This window comes from Protobothrops mucrosquamatus, unplaced genomic scaffold (assembly GCF_001527695.2).
Source record: "Protobothrops mucrosquamatus isolate PMUCROS unplaced genomic scaffold, P.Mucros_1.0 scaffold_268, whole genome shotgun sequence".
NCBI classification, from domain to species: Eukaryota; Metazoa; Chordata; class Lepidosauria; order Squamata; family Viperidae; genus Protobothrops; species Protobothrops mucrosquamatus.
In genome coordinates this window covers 184,842-201,384 of record NW_015386344.1, presented here as the reverse complement: position 1 = coordinate 201,384, position 16,543 = coordinate 184,842, and the positions used below count along the sequence as shown (strand labels likewise).

The window sequence follows — 16,543 nt, the reverse complement described above, 5'->3', positions numbered from 1 at the left end:
ACTGGCCTAGGGGTATTTTAAAGGGGTTTTAAATTAAATTTTTAGTAGAAGCGGCCAAATTTAAATAGTTATTTTTAATCTTTTTAAATTTTGTATTGTATTATATCATTGTTTTAAACTGGCTGTAAGCCGCCCTGAGTCCTCCGGGAGAAGGGCGGGGTATAAATTTAATAAAATCAAAATCAAATCAAATCAAAATACTATATTACTTGAGGGGTTCATCCCTCTTAAACTAATCTTCATTTATATTCAAAATCTTTCTATTTCTTTAACCATATTCAAACAAATATTTAATTTTTAAATACTCCTTCTGGTAATTCCCATCATCTAATTTCTTAATTCTCACTTTAGCCTTTTTTTTTGCCCAACATCTTCCCTGTTCAATATATTTCGATGAATTAAAGAATCTTCCCATAATCTTATAAATGTTGTTTCAGGTACAAAAGGCAAAAGAGGTAAGATGTTTTTATAGGAAGGTTTCGCCTTTTCATATTCATTGAAAATCTTTTCCTTTTTTTCTTTCTTGATTTTCTTTATTATTTTTTGTCTCTCAAGTTCTCGTAATTCTTCTGGCAAAATCCATTTTGCCAAATCTTTTTTCTTGTCCTCAAATTTATTTTGTAATCTTAAAGTGTAGTTTGTCTTTTCCATGTCCAGAGTTTCCTGTAAATTTTTTCCATCTGGGTTAAGTCATACTTCCTTGTATTGTTAAATTCCATCTTGAAATCTCTCTCCTCTGTCTCATATTCAGTTGTCTGTTTTTTTCTGCTCACTCTCTATTTTTACTTTCTGAAAATTTTTATGTTGTAAAGTTAATGTTGTAAAGTTTATGTTTTCAAGGTTATGTTTAATTTCCTTGTCGTTTGAGATTATTGTTGTTTGGATTAGTTGCAACATAGTATAGATCTACTTCTGGAAAGTATTTGTTTTTTCTTGGTATATTCTTTCTGCAGATCTCTGGTTTTCCATGATAGCCAAAAATCACGGTTTTCCTTTCTCTGCAGACAGCTTTAGAGTCACAGTTGAGTTAGTATTTGTAATCCAGAAAGGTCAATTCTTTTTTTTTAGAGTTTATAATTCTGACTTTGTAGCAAGCCCAAGATGTTTTCTTTTTTCTTTTTGTTACAGCTGTTCTCTATTATTAAAACATTGAAGGTCACCAGAATCAAATTTATCTTTTCCTGGACCTTGCCAATCCCTGTACTAGAGCAGCTATTGTTGTATATTTTCATCCACCACTAGATGTCAGCACCAGTTCTTTCAGTTCTTTTCAGTAATAGACAATTATTTACTTCTATTTTCTTTTCTTTTTTTTTTAATTGAAAATTTTATAATATTGAAAATTTTCATGATATAAAAAGAAAATCTTAGCAGATTCCACCAATTTCAAACTTATCCAAATTAAGTCTTATATTCTTTTCATTTCAATATATTTCTGTTCCCCCCTGAAAGGTTTAATTCACCACTTCTGTCTGCAGGAGGGTGGGGCAAAGGTCATCCCTTTCTCGCTTTTGGAAGGTTTTTGCTTCTTGGGGTTTTTCTTTTTTTCCAGGAAATCAATTTCCAAATAGAATAGAGAAAATTGCAGTTCTTACCCAGTTCCAAACACGTTGTTTACAGTCAGCTTAAAGTAGTACTTTTGGACTTTGGTTGCTTGTAGCTTGGGCTAGACTCGGAAGTTAAGCTAGCCTCTTCTCCTGCTGGTTTTTGGAGGGCTTTTCCCAAACTGACCAGATCAACTGCCATCTCTTCGCAATCGGCGGGACTTCCCCCCTTCTATGTTTCCTCTACAGGGCAACTTCAGGCCCATTTAGAGTCCCCTGGCAAGCAGAAATCGGCTACAGGGTGCAGAGCCCCGAGATCCCTTGGCTGTTGCACTACTGCGCAAAACCGGAAGTCAGCTTTTGGCTAATCTTGTAGAGGGGAAGTTACTGGAAATCTTTCAAGTGATTAAACGTTCTGGACTAAAATCTTGGCTGGCTGATAATTGTAAGATCCCTGAATAGAAGAACTGTTACAAAATACTACTTTCAATGGTGCTTTGATAATTGGAAATGTATTGGACTAAAAAAAACATATATATAAAGATAAGAACTACATAAGATTTGGTTGTTTGGATTTTAAGTGGCTAGTTTGACAAAGCGAGACTATGGTACTGGTGAAAAACTATCTGGAGGGGGGGAGACAAAATGGATGTTGTACATCAATCTAAAAGTGACAGGAAACCACACCTAATATTCCCTCATGAAGACCTCAGCCTGGGACATCAGAGATCTGCAGGAGCAATGAATCAGACAAAGCAAACCCATTTCAGGAAAAAATGTATGCAATGCTGCGATAGATTCAAATGATAATTGTTTCAAATCATGAGGAGATTAAAAACAACTTTGATGACATAAATGAGCATATCTCTAACTTACAATTAAAAAACTCTCAAAAAATGACAATAAAGAATGAACAAACAAATCAGATAATAGAACACAAACCAGAGGAAATTGATTTAAGTACAGAAGCTACAAATGAAGAGAGCTACAACTTAATACAAACAAAAGAAAATTTGCAAGATTTTATTACAACAAAGGAAATAAAAAAGATGTTTTATCTTCCAGGACTTCAAAACACACTTGAGGACAAGAAAGAAGATCTAACCAAATGGATTAAAGAGCTGTCAGGAAAATCATTAAAGGTTGGGAGACAAAAAATGAACATCCTACTTAATTTGTCTTTTTTATCCCCAACAATATCTACAAAAATACAGGAAAAATCCCCTGGCAAGCTGAACATACTGAATTAGAAAGTGACCTGGCAAAAGAAGAAGGCTAGAGTCAGATTTAAGAGACTTGATTCAACTTACTAGATGGAGTACTATATGATTAAACATTTGTTTGAATACAGTTAAAAGAATAAAGTTTAAATATAAAGGAGCCCTATAGTAAGGGAAAAGCTATATAAGTAATATAATACTTTTTACAATACATGAAATGTAAAAATAATGTGAATGAAAAGTTTGGAAATTTAAAGGTAATTAATTTTGAGAAAATTATGACTGATAAGAGTGGTTTGAATACAGTGAGGAAATTAAGCTTAAATAAGAATCTTGAAAAACAGGACACATAATGATTTAATAAGATGACTTTTATAAACACAATTGAAATAAAAGCTGATTAAAAAGATGTTATATGTTGATGTTATTGTTAGTTGTACAAATACTAGAAAAATGTTTATACTCAAACTTGTATGTATCGAAAATATTAAGAATTATATTTTTTTAATGCAAACAAAAGGAGAATACAATTGGAAGAAGAGAAGATCAAGGAAATATATCATTGACTAACATATTGATTAATTATAGAAATTAATGTTATTGATTGTTTTTAAATATATGAACCTAGACAACACATTGTTTGCTAAGCACTAGGGATTCTTATTGTAAAAAATCAATAAAATATAATTTAAATAAATAAATAAATAATCCCCTATGGTTCTCCTGAGCTGTATTCCTGAAATTGCCAAGCCAAGCTGAGTTTTGATACATTTGGAATTCACCAGGTTGGTGAAAACTGATGTAATATAATATTTTCCATGTGTAGATCTGTATTCATCAATAACATATTTCCCCCAAAATGTGCAGTGAATTGAACAAAACAGACTTTGTAAATCATGGATACCCAGATGAAGTCCTTATATCATGAATGTTAAACTTAGATGATTTTTTGGACATTTATTTTACAATATTGTATCATACTAACTTTGCAAACTCTGGGCAGCTCAAAATAATTACAATCTAAAACCATAAAAATGTTATAATTGAAATGATGCACCATAAGGGAGATATAGGGAAATCCTATACTATAGTTACCTAGTTCCAAAAGCTTCTAAGCCAGTCTTAACAGATGTTAACAAAATAGAGGTGTTCAGTTCTTATCACTCTAACTTCTTTGAAATGGGGGGGGGGGAAACCATTGACATTCTTTTTTAAGATGATGTAACAAGATAGAACAATTTCATCTAAAGGGGGAAGTTCCTAAAATCATTGAGACCCAAGTCATAAAGAATATTTTTTAATCATTACCAACAGCCTGAATTGTAGTTGGAAATGTATTGGTAACTAATGCAGCAGCCATAATTTTGAAATCATGTTGAAGAGATTGGTCTCACTTACCAGCATATGGGCTTCTGTATTTTGGATCAACTGCACTGTCTGGATAGACTATAAAAACAGCCTTATATAAAACATATTACTATAATTTAATCTAAAGGCATCTGGAACATGACCCACCATTGCTAATCCCTCTTCTTCCAAGAGGAACTGCAATGGCACATCAACTGAAACTGACAAAGGATCTCCTGGTCATATGATCCATCTACTGTTCCTAAAGTAGTTAACAGTCAATGAGAATCCTTAGGTTTTGGACAATTTCCTTTAAGGATTGTCTACTCAGAATGAGTATGGAGGCCATTGGCAAATATGTTAATTTCTATACACACAGAAACTCTATCTTGCCAGATTTAGCCTGGTTTCATCCTACCCAATGCCTTCCACAGCTTTACCAAGAAAGATGATGATAATACCCTCTATGTATGATAATATCTCATCCAAATTGGCAGATGATATCCCAACAGAAGATATGCCCAGTTGTTTAATATAGATGATAAATACCATTATTTTTCACATGGAACATTATATTTTATACGGCAGAAAGAAAGCTATCTTGATGTATAGGACCACTGGCTTGATTTCCAGAGAGAGGTGCTACATGATATATTTGTAATTAATTTACATTTACTTTCCATCTAATCTTGAGACTCAAGACAGGACATTCCGTATCTGTATTATATCTACTCTGGTTAGGTTTTACAATGATAAAATAGTGGAATGTGTGATTGAAAATAATTTTGATCAAACATATTATCACTTGTGGAAACATTGCCTATTTAATTATGTCTGTTTTTAAATATCACAATGGAAGAGTTAAAACTTAATCTCTTGTAAAAAGATGTTTTTTAGGTTGTGTAGGGTTTGTCTTTGCTAAGAATAATATATAAAATTATATTTTGTTTACTTCAGGAAACTGTTATTAAAACAGTTTAGCCCATTAAATGATGCTTGCAAAGTGGCATTTTGATTTAAAGGCCAATAATCTTCAGAAAATTACATTTCATTGATCTATGAACATAGTAATCTGTTAACAGATTCTTTGCTTCCTAGCATATTGACATATTTGTTTAGAAAAGCGTAAATTTAAAGAAAACAAATCATGAAATCTAGAAAAAGTAAAATATCAAATTCTTATTCTATTTTGTTAAATCAGAGCGAAACACCTGATTTAAGGTATTTAGGTTATATAAGGGGTATGATCATTTATTTAGGGCATCTGTCTCCAAAAGAAAGCAACTGATGAAAATCAAAATACAAACTGAATGGAAATCAGTTACTTCAGACTGCAGTGCTGTAAATGTGTATAGGATTATGATTATCAAATGGAAGGACCCAGAAGGAATTGGGGCAGAGGAGAAAGGCAAGAGGAAGGATATCTATTGCCTTTTATTATTTTCCTGCTACTTGAAGTTGCTACATACACGCTAATTAATATTTTTCTTGCCCTCCCTTCCTTTCCTTTTCCAATGTCATCAGTTGCTTCTACTTAATTCCTATTGCCCAAATATTTTCTCTTGGCGCTTTTTTCATGGCCATATTTTTATTAATAAAGATCACATATTTACCTCAATTCTACTACAGGATATAAAGAACAAGGAAACAGCCCCTTCAAATATAGTGGTTGCTCAATATTCGACCAATAACGGTGACATTTTCCTATGGACTTGATATTGAAGATAGGTTAGGTAGGCGGATAAAAAAACAAGGCATTTTTATCTGTACAGGGAACCATTAATTGGAAAGACTACATTTAATCCCAGTTACTGAAGGCAATGGAAGGAAAATAAATTGACAAGACAACTTTAAAATCATGAATTCAAAGGCAGCATTTGGTGGAATGGAATTTTCTGGCACATACAACACAAGGACTTTTTTTTTACTCACTTTTCCATTTCTGGCATTAAAGACAAAGATCAGCACAAGAAATGCAACACTCCCCCCCCCCAAAAAAAAAGCAAAGGGAGAACCAGTTTGAAGTTGTGCTAAAGGCACTAGGGTAGAAGCTGGAAAAATGGGAGTCTTAGTTCTGCTTTTGGCATAAAGTCAGCTGGGTAATTTTGGGCCAGTCACCCTCAGCTCTAGGAGGAAAGCAAGAGCAAACAATTTCTGAAAATTCTACTAACTAGTCTAGGCAGTCAGTAGGAGTCAACATTGACTTGAAGGCATTAAAAAAAAGACAATGTGGTTTTGACAATACCCCAAGTGTGTGGTATATCTTTTGCTATCTGTTATTCTCTTCGGATGCAGAAGTAATAAAAGTTAACATTGATAGGAGGTCTTTTCTCCATTGTGCTGCTCCCTGTGTGGGCTTTTCCAGTGTCTAAAGATAGATGCTCAAGTAAGATCTGACAGTGCAAATTGATTTTCTGTGCGTGTGCACGGACATGCACACACACACACACACACACACACACACACATATACACAGTGAACAGCCATAACAGTTTCTATTTCATGCCTGAATTTTGTTTTTACAGTTCCATAGTAACTGCTAAACAGGTTTATTAGATACTTTTTAGCTTCTAGTTGCATTTTTAAGATAAATAGGAGTCATGTAACTATATCAAAATACTGTACAGACCAACATTACAAGTTCAAATGTGAATATGCTTTTTTATTCCTAATGGATAAATATTGTGTTATCTAAATTTGGAACAAATTGTAAAGTGTTCCTCTGAATACTGAATATTGTGTATTGCAGCAATACCATATTTATTAATGGAAATAATAAGGTCTTTCATGTCTTCATTGCATATTTATATTTTATCTTTAAAATGAGAGCAATAAACTTAGAATCCACGTATATAGTTTAATAATATGTGATCCTCTGGCAATAGCTCAGCTAGAAAATTGACTAATAGTCTTCGAGACTCATGCTACTCATTTCTGTCAAATTCATTGACTAACCAATAGGTCATGCAGTTACTCCAAGCCTTAATGTTCTTAGGAATAATGTCGAAGCACTGAAATTATATTTGCACTGGATCAACTATTGGCAAGAAAAAGCTGCACCCGAGATAAAGCATTCTCATCAAATGTTAATTAACAAAGTGGGAGTTAGGGCATCCAATGACTCCAGAACAGCTTTTCTGTTAGTGGTGCAATATATTAATAAACACCCCTCCACACACTGATAAAATATAATTACAGCTGCAGATGGGCACACACAAGCTACTTCTCTATTGAAGGAGGTGATAAACATCAATTCCTGATATAGATTTATCTAATCCATAAATTACAGAAACATCTGTGGTATTTCTAACTCTTGCCTACACCAGGCAGTTTGAGAAGCTAGAAAATAAACTACGGCTCAGTTGTTTCTGTGTAGCTGGCTGGGAATATTAAGATCATTCAGTAGTAACGAAGAGCATCTGTTTAATGAATCGCCATACTGGGGAGGACCCAAACTGCAGAACTTGTATGACTGAACTTTTCGCTTGTCACTTGCGTGATCAGCAGCTTGTCCTTGCCAAGATAAAGAATTTACATTGACTTTCATATCAGATGAGCAAGAAAGATACAATATGATTTCACAAATATTTATTATTTTACTTGATAGTAAATATACTTAATTCAACATGGCTTCTTCTAAAGTAAAAGAAAATGAAGAATAAATTTGTGCAGATTTTTATTATTTTTGCAATATTGGTGTAAAATTTCTATACTATGATCAGTGGTTCAGGTGCAGAAAAACAGTATGTCCATTTTACTTAAAAAGCCATTTAAACAAAACAAAGACATTAGACATTATCCAAATGCAGACGTTATTCTTCTGGGTTCACTCAATTGCATAGACTAGTAGAGAACTAAACTGGGTAGCTCTTTATAGCCTATCTCATAACTACTACATGAGCGGGTCACCTTTACAACTCTTCTTCATATTCCTGATTGTGACCAAGAGTTTCAATTTAGGAATGCAGGAAGTTACCATTTGAAGGTGTCAAGATGATTTTAGATACAAGATTTTTAATGTGAAATCAACTGCATCAAACATAGAATGTTATGAATGGCTCAAATAACCTCCAGTGTTTGCCATCAATTCTATCCTGTCACCCACAAAAAAATTCTGAAGTTTTGAAAGGCAAAATGATTAATAGGTGTCTTTGTGAAAGCATCTTCATTTAAAGGTTTCTTACATTCTTGTAGGCATTCCCAGGAATGCACCCTGAAGCATGAAGAATAACAACAGTTAAATTTATTTTGCCTTAAGGAATTGGTATGAATGACCAGGATGAACGTATTTGTTAATTTCCAAACTTCTTTTTTAAGTGTTTCAAGAATAATGTTATTGCCGGCAGTAGTGATCATTTTAGACTGATTCAGAACATTTCTATTTGACATTATAACCTCAAGGGGTGTATTCACAGAGCATATTGGTGACCTTGGGTGATCATAAATATAGACACAGCTGCCCAGCACTAATTCTTAAAAGTCAGTAATGGAAAATGCGTTTTCCCCTCTACATGCTAAATATGTCTTCTGCCATAGGAGTATATGAGAGATATTTACATCTATCCGTTTTCTGAGTGACTTTTTTTAAAAAAAATATTTTTGTAACTTTTCAAAAATAAACATAAAAATGTGCAGTTTATATAACATATGTAGAATAGTACATGTTCAGTTTTTTAAAATTAAACACAGAGTCATGCTTATACTATGGATATATGTAAATTTCAACTTCAATGTATGTGATTATATGACCTTGGTGCTTTGTCTCAGTAGAGCTAAATCAACTGAAACCAACATTCTGGGGTTGGGAGGGAGCCAGGTGAATTTGATACAAAAACTAGTTTGAACTCTGATGATATGTTATGAGTATTACTACCATTATTCACAACACAATATTTCTTTGGAAGAGAGAATTATTTGACTCTGTCCGAGTCAAAGACCAAAGGGGATTTGGATTGATTTCTCCTAGTCTTCAATGGACAGACATAAAACTAAACCTTTGTCTTTGTCTTCTCTTTCTTTTAAATATAATAATCCGTATGCTTTTTATCTTTACTCTGCCAATGATCTTCTACAGCCTACAAATTTGGAGCATGTTTCTTGTTTTCTATTGACCAAGAATTAGATATACTGTATACGCCCACTTTCTTTTATACTGGAAAAATCATTAAAACAGATTCTGTTTTTTAGTGTTGCTATTGTAAGTTATCATTCTGCATGAAGATGGCTTTCATCTTCAAAATATATACCATACAATTGGGAAGTAGGTATTGGTTCTAATTGTGAACAAATGTATTCTCTGCTCAAGATCAGAATTTATTTGGAACACATACAAGCATTGCTCTAGTATTCTTATCTCCCAGCTCAGGTTATATAGTGAGAAGGAGGCAGCCATGCTTCATTATTTATGAGATTCATCTTTGGCCAGAAAAACCTAGGGATTTGGAGCTAGCTGACCTGTGACCTTTCCAAACAGCAAAGAAGAATAATTCATAAGGGATTCAAATGGAGAGAAGATGAGACATCTGAGGCCTAGGCAAGATTGGTGAGCCAAGTGGGACCTCGTCTGCTGTTCAGACCAGTTTATTTTCACATACCTTTTCTATGAACCTCATGCAGACTCAGTTTTATCACTGGCCTGCAGCTGTATTATATTCTCAATACAAATCAATTTAACTAGCCTATAAGAACACTCGATGTGACACACAGACACAATTTAGAAGGCCATATTTAAATTTTATGGCTGCATTCAATGAATGGGCATCAAATGTGCTAAATGCAAATTAGGTTGAAGCAGGGCATATAGTGATCAAGACAATACAGGTTTCTACAAAAAACAAACATTAGCAAAATCTGTCACTAAATCCCTTGCTTCTTAGGGCTGTTAGAAGCTATTATGTTTTTTGTGTCTATAGAAATTAGAATCCATTAATTTCATGCTTTTCAGATGATAAAAAGGCTTAAGAATACTACTTGTTTTCAAACGCATTTATAACAGCACAAGAAATGTATGTGCTTATTATTGACAAGCGGGGAACTGTTGAGACTTGAAGAATAATCTTTGTAGTTTGGATACTTAGCACAGCAGTAACTCCAAATGCAGATTCTTTCTGAGATTGTACCTTACATTGTATGGTAAAATATTAAACATAGTTATTTAATGTAACAGTGCTACATGTATTTAGCAAGTTAATTTCTTGCAATGGGTTCATTTTATAACGTATTTAGGTTTTAATGTACAGAAAATCTTATGTATGTAAGTTCTGAATTTATCTCACTGATTTCAAGGGGATCTAATTTGAGTAAACCATCTTTTGCATCAGGATATGAATAATATTAGGAAACAGGATTAATTTTTAAAAAATTGCCAATAATCTTTGATGAAAATGCAAGTATATTTTACAAAATATTTAACTAATAATGTAATCAACTGCCCCCTGCAGTGTCTCTTAGTAAACATAAATCCTGTTGGACTTTGTATTTCTCATTTATTTAGTCTGCATATTCAGAAAATGCTTTAATAAAGCCTCTCATTCCAAGCAACATTTGGAACATTATCCTCAAGAGATACATAACCACAGTAGTTTTGTTTCATGTATTTGAAAACCGCACTTACAGTAATTTTGTTCATTAGTGTGTATAGAATTGTGCAATCAGAGTAAACACAAATGCAACTAGTAGTTACAGAAAAAGTGTGCAAGGCAAGGATGATTAATGTTCTTAAGCAAATTAGCAGGATGGGATCATGGTAGTCACAGTCATAGGTCATGGAGAGAAGCTCTCCTTCGACTTCTTGTTGCCTGGGTTATAATTTAACTAACCCTAAAGAACATGCAGTGGGAAGCAGGATAGGATGAAGGGATAAAAACTTAGTTTGGGGAAGAGACAGAAAGTTAATTGAGAAATTTGTTTGTTTGTTTGTTTATTAAAGTTATTGGCAGCCCATCTTACCACAAAGTAACTATATGGTACATATACACATTCAGCTTTGGATGTGGCGAGGGAGACAAGAGAAAGAAGAAAAGAACTAGGACATTTGGAGGATTCATCCCCATTGAAATCAATACCTTAAGACTGTTCAATGCCAGCAAACTACCTGTTTTACATTGTTCTTGCATGTCTGTCTGTGTCTGTCTGTCTGTCTGTCTGTCTGTCTGTCTGTCTGTCTGTCTGTCTGTCTGTCTGTCTGTCTGTCTGTCTGTCTGTCTGTCTATCTATCTATCTATCTATCTATCTATCTATCATCCATCCATCCATCCATCCATCCATCCATCCATCCAATTTGTATAGCTGCAACTCTAGATGACCTTCAACAAACAATCAAAGCAACAAACATAAAAATCTGTGCTCCGTGAGCTGCATTGGCTGCCATTTTGCTTCCAGGTCAATTCAAGATGCTGATTTTAACCTTTAAAGCCCTTCATGGCATGGGACTGGGCTATTTGAGGGACTTCCTTCCCCAACTTATATCAGCCCATCTCATTAGAGATGGCTGAGAAGGCATGCAGTAGGTACCATCAACTAGAAACCTATATTTGGTGGTCCCCGGAGACATGCAATCTCTGCCATGGCGCCCACCTAATGAAAATTTCTTTCCCACTGAGATTATATTAGTTCCATCCCTTTTGATATTCCAGAAATCTCTCAAGACCAGGTTATGTTATTAGGCTAAGAACTGAAGACATGTTTCAATGGCTCCATTGCTGAGGTGGCTATTCTTCTCTCTTTGCTTTGGGCTTGCATATTTGTTTTTATATTTATATCTATGTCTGTTTTTATATCTCAGATATAGAGATATAAAAAAATCCGCATTAAAAGTTAAATAACCAGCTGAAGCTTCCAAATATTCTTCAAGGGCAACCCCATGTAGAGCGCATTGCAATAATGCAATCTGGAGGTGATTAGGGCATGACTGACTCTAAGGATGTATGGTCCTTGACTTACAATAGTTCATTTAATGACAGTTTGAAGTTATGTGACACTGAAAAAAGTGACTTATGCCCGTTTTTCACACTTATGACCATTTCAGCATCCCCACGGTCACCTGATCAAAATTCAGACACATGGCAACTGATTCATATTTATGACTGTTACGGTGTCCTGGGGTCACGTGATCAGCTTTTGCAACCTTCTGACAAATAAAGCCAATGGGAAAGCCAGATTCACTTAACAACTGTGTTACTAACTTAACAACTGCAGTGATTCACTTAACCACTTTGGCCAGAAAGGTCCTAAATGGGGCAAATTTCACTTAACAACTATCTCATTTAACAATAGAAATGTTGGGCTCAATTGCGGTTGCACATTGTGTATGTATGTGTGTATATGTGTGTATATGAGAGTTAATTTTATAGAAACTTGAGGAGATGTGCTTAGGAAACTGCACAGGTTGGGGGTAATCAGCTCTTGAATTTAGGATCAACTTCTAAGTTACAGCAGAGACTATATAAACTAAACTGACCTTATAATCACAGCTTTGATTAGTAAATTCCCATTAGAATTCACTGAAGTCCTGCTTTCCATTATTGTTCTGTAACACAATACCCCACCCATTTTGAGAATGATAATTAAGCATTTTTTCATACAATTTTTCATCAAAGATGGAATTTCCCACCCAAGGTAAGTTGTAACATTACGATACATATGTGGATATAGAAATGGCATAGTTGTGTCTGATCTTGATGGGCTTTCATATGGTTCTAATTTTCACATTCTAAATACCATAAAGTATTACCACAAGAAAACAGTCCTTAGGTAATAAGGTTTATTAGTGAATTAGGTTTGTGTTTTTGTCACTGCAACAGGATTTGGAAGAAATTTATAGATTTTGGTTTGTTGCAATCCAGGGAACTGTGATATTAAGGGATGGTTACAGTGAGATTTTTTTAAATACAATTGTTTACCCAGATATTCTACTTACCAAACAGTAAAATATTAAGTCTGGACCCACTGATTACATAGTGGGAATAGGATTTATAGCTACTTTTTAAAAAGCCACAGCCTTACAAAATGGCTGCTGCTGGTTCTTTATAAAACAATATTAATCTTTCTCCATATGGTTGTATCTTGGAATATGTATGATTGCATAAAGAAAATATGCACCCTTTATTTTTTGTAAAGTTGATTTTGTTCCCTTAGGAGGATTTCATTTTATTACCCCACTTCTAAGAGCAGCTTTCCGCACCACAATTTGCATTTTAAACCTAGGGGAGCCATAAAAGCATTTTGCAAAACAACACATAAAAGCTGCTATTGCCTGTGCATCATTGTATGTATGGGATGGCAATTTAAAGCCAATTTTGGTTCATGCAAACCTTTTTGCTTGGCTAAAAGGACTCTCTGTATCACAGTCTCAACCCCACTTACTGTATATGAAAGGAGCAATATAGCCAGTCCATTTTGGACAGCACATGCAGTTATTACTGAATTGTAAAGCTTGTAGTCTTGCATATATTGTTGGAAAACAGAAGTGTGTAAATAATGGCCATGGAAAAAACACTAGGCAGAGTCTATTTTTTAAAAGATTATTTTATTCTGATGTATAGATTAGTAGAAACAGTAACTTTCACTGCATGCTTCTAGATTTTCATTAAAGTTTTAAAAAGCTTTCTTACTTAATGCATATTGGTCTATATAACACTAGCTAGGAGGTAAATGCCCAATAACCTTTTTTACCTATGTTACAAATATCATGGGCCTATCTATGCCTCTTTGCCCAGAAATAAGTCCTACAGAATTCATTGGGACTTAACACAGGCAAGTATTTGTACTATTACTTTAATACAAGGGACTTAACACAGGCATATATATGTACTATTACTTTAGTACTTTTTAAAGCTGAGATGAATGACATAAAACCTTTCATATATATATATTAACTGGGTATAACCAAGGATGAAGAATTCTGGGAATTATCATATACATACATACATATGTATGTATATGTATATATATATATGTCCTTGATAGCTGCAAAAATGCGAATCCCGGGCATATTTGTTCAATAACACGGCCTTCGATCTCCGGGAGAGGTATAAACCAGTTGTTTATTGCTAAAAAGATATTAAAAAACAATAAAAACAACTATTTACAATGTTAAAAGAAACAACTTAGCTTTCACTGGTCCCCTGCCAGCATCCTCAGAGTGAAGCTTAGGGGGTGGGGAGATTCTTTTTATACACCTTGCTGGCCTAACTGCTTACTCATTGCCCGTGTGACAGGGCCATCCTTCCTGGTTAACTGTAATTGCCTTGGTTGTCCCGCCCTCTCTTTTTTGCACTCCAATTCCACACCTTTCCCCCCTCCCATCCTTGTCAATCTCCTCCCTCCCAGCACCATTGCTGCCGGTGTGCTCTCTAACGCTCCCTCCTGCTCATTCCAGGCTGCGCATTCAGATCCAGTGTTCCAAAAGGCTTGCCATCAGCGCTCCCTTCCTTTCTAGCCCGTTGGTCTACATGCTGTTCCTGCCTTCCGTCATCCATTCCTGTCAGTCTTTTTTTCTCCGATTTCCCTCCACCCCCGGGTGTGCGCACGCTCCATCGTGCCTCATCCTTCTGCTCCGTCTGCCCACGAACGGTGGGGATGCCTATCGGCTTGCTCTTAGGTTCGGCCCCTCTCGTCCTTGTTAGCCTTGTCTCCCCCAATTTCCTTTCACACCTGGCTTTGCGTGCGCACGATCGTGTCCCGTCTCTCTGCCCTGTCTGCCTACGATCAGATGGACTATCCGCCGGCTCCTCTTTGAGTCCAACCTCCCCCCCTTTTTCACCCCTTTCCCCCTCCTTCCCCCTCTTGGCTTATCCTATCTTTTTTTGGTATCCCTGTCCTATGTATTTGGGATCGTACGGCCAGGTCCGGCATTCCTAATGCCCCCTCATTGTCACCTCCCCCCTGCTGACACTGATCCGAACGCACCTCCAGATTTCCACGTTCCGTCCTTGCCAACCCTGTTGCTTCCAATTACCCCTGATGTATCCTACCACCCCACCCCGTCTGTCCGTGGTCAGCTGGACTACTTGCTAATCCACTCCCAGATTCATCCCTTCTCCTCCTTGTTGCCCCTATCCTTCCTGATGTTGCCGTCGGCGGTGTGCCCCTCACTCGCCCTCCCTCTCCCTCAATTGTCACCCTAGACCGCGCGCCCAGATCCAGCAACATCGACCATTCCCCATGCTCACTTCCTCCCTCCTTTTCACCCCATCCATCCATCCATCCATCCATCCATCCATCCATCTGTGGTTCCAATATTTCACCATCCATCCCTATCGTCCCTATTCCCTCCAAATCCTTTCTTTGCAAAGCGTGGAAAGCTGGAGGTGCGTTCGGATCAGTGTCAGCAGGGGGGAGGTGTGGAATTGGAGTGCAAAAAAGAGAAGGCGGGACAACCAAGGCAATTACGGTTAGCCAGGAAGGATAGCCTTATCACACCGGGAATGAGTAAGCAGTTAGGCCAGCAAAGTGTATAAAAAGAATCTCCCCACCCCCTAAGCTTTACTCTGAGGACGCTGGCAGGGGACCAGTGAAAGCTAAGTTGTTTCTTTTAACATTGTAAATAGTTGTTTTTATTGTTTTTAAATATCTTTTTAGCAATAAACAACTGGTTTATACCTCTCCCGGAGATCGAAGGCTGTGTTATTGAACAAATATGCCAGGGATTCGCATTTTTGCAGCTATCAAGGACATATATATATATATATATATATATATATATATATATATATATATATATATATATATATATATATATATATATATATATATATAGAGAGAGAGAGAGAGAGAGAGAGAGAGAGAGAGAGAGAGAGAGAGACATACATATATAAGAGGGAGAGAGAGAGAGAGAGAGAAGTTTTATGTCATTTATATCAGTTTTAAAAAGTACTAGTACCAATAGCAGTAGCAGTAACTACCATTATAATAAGATTATTATTATTTGATTAATGTCTTAATTTTGTTTTCATACAAATCAGAAGTACTGTAGGCATCTATGTGTTCCAGATGTTTTGAACTATAATGCCTACAAATGCTGCATCTTTTCCCCTAATTCCATGATTATCCTCTGCAGCTGCTGCACAATCCTGGGAAATCTTATATTTGATTTAAGGAGTTCTAGAAATATGCTGTTTATGGCCCCTCAGGCTCCAAATCATCTTTTTGCTTTCAAATCTGCACATATATAATATATATAAAAAGGTCTGAAAATATTTATTTAAAAAGTTTTTTTCTTAGCACCGCACTTGCCTTGTTCTTTACCACGAAACTTTGTTAAACAACTGGCTTATTGCAAAGACTGAAACTAATTGGGCTTCAGAAGAAGTAACTAGCCCAAAGTCAATCCTCTGTCTTCTGTTCCTAACAAATTTATATTTTCACTTCTTTTTTTAAAAAAATGACAGAATGAGAATGAGAAGAGGAAAAGGAGGAGGAGGAGGAGGAGGA

General features: G+C 35.6%; 1 protein-coding gene across 1 annotated transcript in view; it reads right to left on the bottom strand.

The window, feature by feature from the left end:
* Nucleotides 1-16,543, bottom strand: part of LOC107302503 (E3 ubiquitin-protein ligase SH3RF3-like) — a 53,990-nt gene that overhangs the window by 18,310 nt on the left and 19,137 nt on the right. The gene's annotated exons all lie outside the window — the stretch shown is intronic.